The sequence below is a fragment of the Anas platyrhynchos genome, chromosome 2 (genome assembly GCF_047663525.1).
Source record: "Anas platyrhynchos isolate ZD024472 breed Pekin duck chromosome 2, IASCAAS_PekinDuck_T2T, whole genome shotgun sequence".
NCBI classification, from domain to species: domain Eukaryota; kingdom Metazoa; phylum Chordata; class Aves; order Anseriformes; family Anatidae; genus Anas; species Anas platyrhynchos.
In genome coordinates, this window is record NC_092588.1 from 8,769,370 (window position 1) to 8,780,720 (window position 11,351).

Genomic DNA, 11,351 nt, shown 5'->3' on the forward strand with positions numbered 1-11,351 from the left:
GCATATTACTGGCACCTGCATCTCATTAAGAAAAAATATTTCTGGCATTCCTGTGAGACACTACAGAGTGGAAGTGTCTCCTATAGTCCTCTTTGCTCTGCTACAAGAAGAATGCTGGCACAGAGTCAGCGAAAAAAAAACAACAACCATTGCAGTGCCTTGTGTGCACAACACACACTTTATTTAAGGGTAGACCCTGGGTTCAAGGCTGCTACAATAGCCAGTTTCCAATTCCAAGCGGAATTCCAAGACAAAGATGTGGTTAAGTACTGAATCATGAGCATGAGACCCTTAAAAACTTCTCGATCAAAATAATTTGTTAGAATGCTGTTTTACTTGTGATTTGTCATACCATGATCACCATGAAGGCAGCATAATAATGTCCCCATGAAGAATAAAACAAACTCAGGAGCAGTAGGTTACCTGTATGAAGATGGATGGAAGAAGCCATGCTGTCTGAGGAGCTGCTTTATAGATACTTGGCATTTCAAAAGAGTAGGTATTGATATTGTGTTGTGACATTTAGCCCACCTTTTGAGGAAACTCATCTTAAAATGATTCTAAGTAGATCAGGATATTAAACCAAGTATTTCTAGTTCTTAGTGCTCTTTATTTTTGTACTATTTTTTTATTAGATTCTACTGTAGTCATCCCTCTTTTAACTGTGTCTGTTATCACCTCTCTGATTTTCTTTTCCTTCTCACATGTCTTCAAATATCATTGAGGGAATTAAAGAAAACAACCCATTGTCAGGTAGTTCCTCTCCTTACGATGATTTTTGTTACCACTGTAATGAGACATGGTCCCCAGGACCATGGTAGAGTCACCTTCCCCCACTCAGGTGATTGCATGCTTCTGGGTCTCCATGTGAATAGTGTGCTGGCATGTTCCTCAAAGACATTCTGATGTCTGCTAGGTGGGGTATGTGGTGTCAACCACTGGGGGGCTGCACAGGTGTGTGTGATAAAGATGCTGTCAAAAAATGAGCAGGAAAAATCTTTCAGTGAAATAGCCCTCCTTGAGTTGTGTGTTTGATGCTATAGTTATAGGATCTTGGTGGATTAATTTTTTATGTCGACTATAACCAGCCTTGTGGGTGCCATTACAATAGAAACAATGGAATAGATGTACACAAAGGGGGCCTTTTGTGCTCAGAAGTACGTGTAGCTGCTGCATTGCTTTGCCTTTGGTTCTCTCTCTTTGCTAAGTAATCTGTGGCTTTGGGAATGCTTCTCATGCACATTAGGACAAAGGTATGCAGCTGTGAGTTCAATGAGATGGGAGTATTCAGATCTGATAAATGAATATGCAAGTGACATTTACGGTCTCTGACATCCAATTTAGCAAGTACATGCACAAGTTAAATTTGTAATCCTGTATTTATATGATATTTTAATTGTACCTTTAAAAGTCAGGTGTTTCTTGAAGTTGTTTATAGGTTCATCTGACTTTTTTTCATTTTCTTTTTTAAAGCAAACCAATATTTTTCTGCTCCTCAAATCCAGACAGAAAATGACTTGAGCAAATTTTGTTCAACTCAGAAGGCAATGAAATAACCAGTTGGCTGTAATCAATCATAAAACCTTCATCCTGGAGGTGAGCTTGGCTGTATTTTCACATACTATGAGAAAGTAACAGAAGTAGGGGCAGATTCAAATTAATGGCTTCACAATGAACTGAGCATTCCTAAACTCAGTGGAGGTAGTTGTAGGGCAAAGATCCGAGAGTCCAAAAGTATGGAGTAAATTTGTAACCTTACCCACATGTACAGCTATTGTGGTCCCCAAAGAATCACCATGGCAACTCAGAGATGCCACTAAGCTACAGACCTTACTATTTCAGTTACGCTCACAAGAACCATTGTTTCTCTTTTATTTGTCTATGTTTCAGTCAGTCTCTGGAGCTAAGTAGGTCAAACCGTTCTCTGTATACTCACAGGTACCCAATCACTGAGCTCCACTTGCCTTTTTTTTTTTTTTTTTTTTTCTTATTTCACTCTGAGGCAGATTTTTACACATAATTGGGCATGAAAGATGCCAAAAGCTGTGTTGTTGCATATTCAGATGTCCCAAGTTCCCTCTAGAGTATCTTGGTGTTTCTAACGTTTCACCAGGATCCTCATCTTTAAATACCCAATTCCTGTAGAACTCTGTCAGTTAAGGCTCTCAAATAAATTGCATAACAACCATGGCCATTCCTCCTAGCCATTAATCTTGCAACTATATAAAAAATTACATTTTTTTTCTAAACTTATATTCAGAGAGGCAAACAAAGCTTATTTACGTCTTCCTTTAAAGAGAAGGGTAAATTACTGATGTGGCTGGGAGGGAGTTGCAGTTGTGGCTCCAAGGTGCACTGAGGTAGATGCAGATACAAGATAACCCATCCTAAACCAGAGAGAATGAATTGTCCCCAGAGGGTCCTCTCCATCATTTCTAGGTGTAGCCTAAGCACAGAAGTCAGAAAGGTTGCTTGACTTCTAGAAGACTAAACTGAGGTGAGATACACCTAGGCCTAATTGTATAGCCTAGGTTACACTCGTGTGAGCCACACCGACACACAACTTCCGGATTTGTATCACTAGGAATCCCAAAAGGAAAAAATGCTGCTATCAGAAAATGCAGCTTTCTGAAATAATTTTCTAGCTGCTTCTGTTGCTAGAGAAGGAGTCATGGATCTTTGCTTCATGTACTGTCTAATGGGTGCAAAATATCTGTCTGTGGGGATGCCTTCATGCTATCCCAGCTTTGATGAGCACTTACACTACTGAAAAAAAAAAATATGTCAGGAGTGTAGCTGAATGCTTTCAGGCTTGCAATAATCTTTACAGTTTGGCTTCCTACCAGTCAGTTACATAATCTAATAGGATGGGAAGTAATTGCCCAAATATTTAAGTAAAGGACTGCTTAAACTCTCTGATTTATATTTCTGAGTAATTAAAGAGACACACTGGATGCTTCACTTATATTTTTCCGTGGCACAGCAGTTAATCTGGGTTTCAGCACAGATCCAAAAGATAGCTGTCTGGATGTCCAATCTCCCCTCCCCAGCAAGCCCGGAGTCTCAGAAGAGCAACAATTATCCAGTGCATGACAGTGGATGGATAATTGGGGCCGTGCATCTTAAACTTCCTGGTGGCATTTTGTTATCTTGCTGAAGCAGGCTATGGAATGTATTCAGTAACCTGAGTCGTCTTGTCAGCAGGGGATAAACGTGTGGCAATGACAGCTTTTTGTGACGGTGATTAAGGATGTCTGGCTGTCATGGTGCATTTGCATTGGTTGGTGTGACCGTGCAGGTCCAGGAAAGAGCGTAGCATCTCTTTTTGTCCTTAAAGGCACTTAAATTGAACACTGAATTGCTACTGCGTCTCTTTGGTAAAACATGCATTTCAGTTTATTCATGTATTGTATAGATCACTAAGAAGCTTTCCTTTCTAGTGACTTTGTCAGGGAGAAAATGGAATTTATAAAGTCCAGAAAATTACTCCTGCCCTGTATCAGGTTCCAAAGCTTGTTTCTTGCTAACATCATCCCTTGTTTATCATGAGTATTTTCAGAAGAATCTGTAATAAGAAATATCAAAAGAAGTTTCTCTACCTGCAATGTACTGAACCAGCTAGCAATGTCATATATAGAAAAGAAATGCCTTCCAGAATGACCTTGCCCAGCATGCACCCCGAAGCATTTTGCTTCCCTTGAGGTAGTACCAGGCTGCTTATAACCACCACCATTTTATACTTCCATCAGTGGGGAATGGAAATGGGAAATATCTCATGTGTCTCTACAACTAACTGTGCATGCTGTATTGGGGCTGTTTGCTCCAAATTCCAAACCAGTAATGACTGCAATTTGTGCTGGATGCTGGAAGCCAAAGGGAAATTTTCTCGGGTTTGCACCAAAGCTTGCTGAATTCAATACAGATTCATTAATGGATGTGTGAATATATTCGTAAAGAAAAGTCATGCCTTAAAGTGTGATTCATGGAAAACAGGTGTTTGTTTTTATTCCGCCCCCCTCCTCCCCATTATCAAATGTACCTAGCTTACAGGGGAGAAAAACTAATGATATTTCTTTTAATTAGCAGTGATATCAACAGACACTAAGAATCATACTTTGTTTTTTCCTTCCCACCTTATCACATTTTCCCACTAGATATAACACATTCAAATGAGTACATAATGTTGTGTTTTTGTTATTTATTTTTTTTCTCTACCAAAAGTAGATTTATGTGGTGGAAGAAACTGAAAAAATACACTGACTTTTAGGCTGAAATGGAGCAATATATCCATCCAGTCTGACCTCAAACATAGAACAGGTCTGCAAATTTAACTAATGATGCCTTCAGGAAAGGAAACTATTCCCTCTCTGGGAAGGATTCCCCAGCTGATCAGTAAAGGCAACCAGGTAACTCACTCATCACCCTGTCTGCTTACACCAGGTGGATGTAGATACTTTTATGATGACTTAAAGACCAGGACAAGATGTTGATTTTTATGAGCAGTCATTAATTCTCTTTAATAGCAACTGATTACTGTTTAATGAAATGAACACTGTAGATTAAAAAGCAAGTAATAGTTGCATCTATGGGTAAGTATATATTACATGTATATGCATTGCTCATGGCTATTCTTCACATCTTTTTCTATAAAAAGCAATTAAAAGGTCACTATGATTTTTCCTCTGTATTTATCGATCCCACTACAGAGGCTGGCATCTGGGCCATTCTGTGGAAAAGGCTAATCTTTCCACAGCTGTAGAAAGGTCGGTAGTTTCAAATTTATTTTTGGTTGGGATTCTAAGTACCTTGGTGAGAAATTTTTGAAATGACATTGAATTGCTCACTGAAAATTCACCTTGACGTTTCAGAGCAGACTACCCCAAAACTGTCACTGAACTTTAAAATGTCACAGTTCCAGAATTATATGCTCTAAAAATAGAGGAAAAGCTTAAAGAGGAATTAAACTAACTTAGACAAGTTTAATTAATCATAATGCTTTGGAAAAAAAAAAAAATCTTTTCCTATTGAAGCAGGGAGACAGTTCAGATGGAGATGTGGTTGCACAGAGGCACTATCAGAAGACATCAGTGTACTAAGCAGGAGCAAGCCCTGTGCTTTCAGCTCCTGCTTTGGGAAGGCATGACAGCAGCCATTTTCATCCAGCCTGTGCCATGATCTCAGCCTGCTTGTTTGTACGTCTGGGCCTCATTCAAATCCATGAGCAGCTTATGTAAATGTCTCCTGGATTTAGCACATTGGATCAATTATCTAGCATACCTTAACTTGTTCTTACACATAATGATGTTCTGCTCTGTGACCAAGGAGAAGAGAAGAGGCCCTGGGACAGGAGGGGAAGGAGAAAATGTTCCTAGGCTGAGTTGTTAAGTGTTAATAAGAGCTAGAGAGGAAGAAGGTGAGACTGGTAGCATTCACGGGGTAGAAGGGAACAAGGATGAATGAGTTTTTCCCCAGTTTGTCCCGCTGTTCCTGACCGGTCCCTGATGGAGCCTGGACCTGATTCATTGCTTCATGTAGTCCAGGACTGTTGGTGGAGCTGGACATTGCCACAAACAAGGCCACACTGCAGTGCTGTGTGACTGCGCCCTGCTGCTGAGGGCACACAGACCAATCTTCTGGTATTGGTCTGTCTATCTCCTTGTTCTGGTATAGGTAAACCCGATAAGTATGGAGAACCATTTCCCTCCCCACACCCTAAACCAATTCTATTTCATCTTGTTGTCAAATTCAGTATGGAGGTGTTATACAAGCAAGTGGCTCAGTGACACTGTGATTAACACAATATTTTACTAACTCACTTAGAATCAAAGAATATCCTGAGTTGGAAGGGACCCACAAGGATCATCAAATCCAACTCCTGGGTCCCCAAAGGACCACTCAAAAAATCAGACCATGTGTCTGAGAGTGTTGTCCAAAAGCTTATTGCAAAAGGACTAATATCAGATTTTTTTTTTTTCCTGAAGAAGAAATAAATAGTATGATCATCCACCTTCTTCCTCATATAAATAAAAACTATATCAACCCCCTCTTGTTCCAGTAGATATGGTTGCTTCAAGGCCTTTCATAATTACCTATATTTTGCCCAGGTATTATAACCCAGGGATATCTCATGCTAGGTTATTCACTCAGCCCTGGGGGGATGTTGCTTGCCAGTGTCTGAAGCCTGTTCAGGTCCCTCTGCTCTGTGGTGTACCAGATGTTGTGCAAGGTGGTTTGTATAACCCGTGTGCCACAGGGATTTGCACAAGCTCTGGCCAGCCCCAGGGTAGCAGTCTAATCACAATCCCATCCTCCCCTTTCTGAGATCCTTCAGAGAACCTAAACTCAGAGTGCATTCTCCGAGCTGGTCTGTAATCCTTTGAAAACCAGGATTGCTAATGGGAAAGCCAATAGTCCCTCAGTGCTGTCAGTGCTGCTGAGTGCTATTGCAAGGAAGTGTAGAATGTAATGATCATGGATAATGTGGGATTTATAACAAAACCATAGCTCGATATTGGGGGTTCAGATAATATCAGATGATATCATAAATCACAGCCATGAAGTCTGATTGATCGATGAGATCATTAGAAAGCTGAGATGAAATTACAGCTCTGGTAATTTATCACTCTATTACCTCAGCATTTTTTATGATATTTGAGGAAGACTTACAAATTTTCTGCACTTCTTCACTTTTTTTTTTTTTTTTTTTTTTTTTTTTCAGGTCCCCTGTTATAAATAGGGTGGCTGCATATTCTTTTAAATCAGTGGGCAGTCTAGTGTCACTGTCTCTCAATGTAATCATTGTTGCAGGCATGCAGTGAACTTCCCTTTTGAATTATTTAAGATGTAGATCATTGCAGAATTACAACATAGCATTTTTTTTTTTTTTTTTCTCAGTGTTCAACATGGCAATGGAAAATTCCAGTATAATGAGACTGGAACTAAAATTTCTTTCATACTTAACATTTTATTGTACTAATTAAGAAGCAAACCAGAAAAAATATTCTACATTCTATGTAACTGTTAATCGTATTTCACATTAATTAATAAACATACATTTGAGGCATGCCATTTTTCAGTGCACTTATTTCCAACTGGTTTAGTAGGTTATACTTGTATCTCTGTGCATGATATCTGGTCCATCACTTGGATGTATTTTGTATATACATATCAGCCGTCTGGAGCCATAAAAGTTTGATAAAGTAACAAGTCATTCGCTTTCTAAAGGAGGAAAATTAACAGCCATAGGCAGAACTGAGAAATTAATGAATTCTACTTCATTTTGCAGCTCTGACAGCTACTACCCAGGGCATTGTACAGTAGAACATCCAATATGGTTGGCACCTTTGAAAGCAGTCTGCACAGCCCGTGGGAATGATAAGTGAGTTGTTAGTTCACCTGCGTGACATTCATGGACATGACTTTAGGGAGGAGAAAACTAAAGTTGCCAATTACACTTTACATTTAATCAATTTGACACTTGTGCCCCTATAATGGCTGGAGGACAAACACATTCTGTCTTGCCTCTTCCTTGCTTCTTCCCATATGTCTCACTGCCCAAAGTCTCTATCCAGTGATGATGCATATGTATGCTCCTCTCTCCCTTGCTTCCAGCGTTATGGCTCTGTGAGGCACAATCTGTGTGCCTGCATCTCCCTTGGCCCCCCAGATTTCTTGATTCTTCCAGGAGGGTTAAGGGTGATAGAGTTGGTGCAGCTCTCTGTCTTCCACTGATGTTTTCAATGTTCACAATGATCTTTTTCATGCAGCAGAATGAGTGATGTGATTTCTTTGGGAATCCCTGCTGTGCTTCTGCAAAAGAAGAAAATGATCTTTATATACATATATCTTTTCCCCCTGCTGCTGTCTGGTAGAACCGTTAGACAAGAAGTGTTCTTGGTTCTTAGGAAATTTAACCTAAGAAATGACTTCAGTCTGATCTAGGCTGAAGTGAATGCGAATATTCAGAATTTCCTGTGAACTGCAAATTCCAAAGAAAATCTCATTTCTGACACACCAGGTTATTGTGTTTCTAAAACTAAAGGTTATTCCTGTAGCTGCTGTGAAAACCTGACATTCTTGCCAGTTCTCCCCACGCAGCTACAAAGAGGCTGACAGGAATGGCAATGTCAGCAGTATATGATGGGTAGGGAGCTCAGGATCTGTGATGCACTCACACCCTGCCCTGTGCTGCTCCTTTGAGTATGTCTGGGGTACAGATACTCATCTGCACATCAGGGACCCTGCAGTCTTCAAATACCTAGAGACCTTTGAGAGTTAACATGTTTCCCTTGTCCTGCTGAAGAACTGGGTGAAATTCCTTACTTACAGCTCTGAAACTTTGTTAATCCCACTGCACGGCAAAAACACAAGCACTGACACTGCCAGCAGCAGCTTCTGCCTGCAAGACAACCCAGGGTCCCTAGGAATGTACTTTCAGAGGTGCCAGACCTAGTAGTCATCAGTTTTGCATATATACAGTTCTTCCCCAATTTAAAACTCATCTTTCAACCATGAAAAAGATGATTATATTCTGTCACTGATGTAATTCAGCATTGTCAATATATCTGTGTCAAGCTGGTCTGGTCTGCGCTAGGTTCCACTATGGCTGCTTGACTGTAGGAGCTTAAATAGTTTTCATTTGCTTAGCAGGTTTTTAATATTCTGCATTGGTCATATTGTTAAATGTCTGGTGTCAGCCTTGTGGAATGAATATCAGTCAAAACCTGCCCTCCTTAGGTTTTTATTTGGATATTTCTGCAGCTCTTATGCTAGATTACATGAGCACATCGCAAATATTAATGACCTAGTCTTCCTGAACCTTTCTAAGATATTAAGATGTAATTCTCTCTATCTGGCAGTGATAATTCACAGAGAATTATAAACATGGGCTAATTTGGGGATACCCAGAGTGATATGCTTAATACTTGGATTTTCAGAGCTTATGCCTTTGCTTGTCCCTCTGTCTCTGAACACAAAATGCAGCTCTTAGTTTTCAGGCAAGCTGCAAATCATCCACCACCTCCCAGAGCATAGTCTAAGGTCAATACTTACCCCCTCCTATGCCACTGAAAGACACAGAGGTCAAATCCAATTCTCTGGGTCAGTTTACAGCTTCCTCACCATCCTTCCTCTGCCTACAAGCCTGAAATCACATCTCCCCATCCTGCCTTCCATCAAAGTAGAGGATGCTGGCAACAGGCTGCTTGAGTGCACACCACAAATCACTGCAGTGCGCTCTGTCTACAAGACTGGGGTCCTGCCGAGAGAGGTGATCCCTGCAGTAGAGTCTATTAAAACATGTGTGCCAGCAGGGTGGGGATTGATTTATGCGTGGGGCAGCCTCCCTTATGTTTTTTTCCCAGCCAGTTACACGTAGGGTTCGGCAACCTTAATGTTGTGTTTGTGCATGAATGAGTAATGGACCGTGGTGAGGGAGAGACCTGGCGGTGCTGAGCAGATGGTGCTGTTGTCCCCTGGTGAGACAAGGGCCATGCCTGCCCAAGGAGAGACAGGCAACCTTGCCCATGTAGAAGCCGTGCTTTTCTATTGAATTATATTTATGTGCTGATGAAATGAACCATATAACATCAAACCACAGCCAAATTAGCCAGCCCTCAGGAAAAACAAAGGAGAAGCCTCCCTAAAATACTTACCATTTATCCTGGGGAGATGTGCGTGTGTGTGTGAGCTTACCAAGTTTTGATTTAATTTATTTTTTATTCTCTGCTTCCACCTCAAAAGCAGCAGAGATTTAAAAAGTGCTTATATTGCAGCCAGGGTTTTACAAGGCAGCTGCTGCTGGGTGAGTTTCAGTGTTGGTGAATGCAGTGCCTGTAACCCGTGATGCTGCCTTTCATGAGTTAGCAGCTTGCTTCAAAAAGACAGATGAAGGTGGGAAGTGAAATCTGGTCTAATAAAATGCCTACTTGAACTAAGAAATCATGGTTTTTATTATTGTTATTATTTTTATTTCCGTTAGCTCAACTTGCATTTCCTTTGGAAGTAAGGTATATGCAGAATTAGCTGATCACTGGATTCTGATCACAACTCCTTAAAGTAGCTGATCATGTGGGACATCTCCAGTGTCCTCAGAGGATGGTGAGGCACTGGAACAGGTTGATTTAAAGAGAGGTTGTGGATGCCCCATCCCTGGAGGTGTTCAAGACCAGGTTGGACGGGGCCCTGTGCAATCTGATCTAGTGGGTGGCATCCCTGTCCATGACAGGGGACTTGAACTAGGTGATCTTTAAGGTCCCTTCCATTCTGAGCCATTCTATGGTTCATTCTATTCTATTCTATTCTATTCTATTCTATTCTATTCTATTCTATTCTATTCTATTCTATTCTATTCTACTCTACTCTACTCTACTCTACTCTACTCTACTCTACTCTACTCTACTCTACTCTACTCTATTCTATTCATTCTATGATTCATGTCCATTGTAGATGGCAAGTCCAGAAAGGAGACTGAACTAACCTCATCAGAGCTCCAGGCCGTCACTGCCCAGAAGACAAATTATAATTTATTTTCACATACATTTATAATTTTCATGGTGTAGTGGTTTTACCGTGCTAGGCAGCTAAACACCACAACCACTCTCTCACTCCCCCTCCTTAGATGAGGTGGGGAAGAAGTAAAGTAAAAAACAACTCATGGGTAGAGATAAGGATAATTTAATTAAAGGGAAAAAAATAATAATTATTAAGGAAAGATTATTATTAACTAAATAATTTAACTAAAGGAGGAAAAAAGGGGGGAAAGGGGAAAAGGGAGGGGGAAAGTGAAACAAAAAAACAAACAAACAAACAAAACAAATAAAGGCTACATGGAAGTGCAGAGGAAAGAAATTACTCTCTACTTCCCACAATTGAGTGGTGCTTTACCACGTCCTTGAAGCAGGGCCTCAAGACATGTAGCCAGTGTTCAGGAGGAGGACTGACATTTTCACAACGAGAGCCCACCCCTCTTTTCTTCTTGTTTCCACCTTTTATTGCTGAGTGTGACATCATATAGTATGGAATATCACTTTGGTTGGTTTAGGTCAGCTGCCCTGATGATGTTTCTTTTCTCACTTTTTTGCCCACCCCCTAGGAGGGTTAGAGAGAGTCCTGATGCTGTGCCAGAACTGCTCAGCAGCAGACACAACACTGTTGTGATACCACTGTTGTTCTAGCTACAAGTGCAGAACACAGCACTGTATGGGCTGCTGCAGGGAAAGTTAACATCCCAGCCAGACCCAGTATACATGGGAAATATAAAACAAAACCTCTATTCTAGATTCTAGATTCTAGATTCTAGATTCTAGATTCTAGATTGTATGGTGCTCCCCAAGATGGTTCACCCTGGGAGC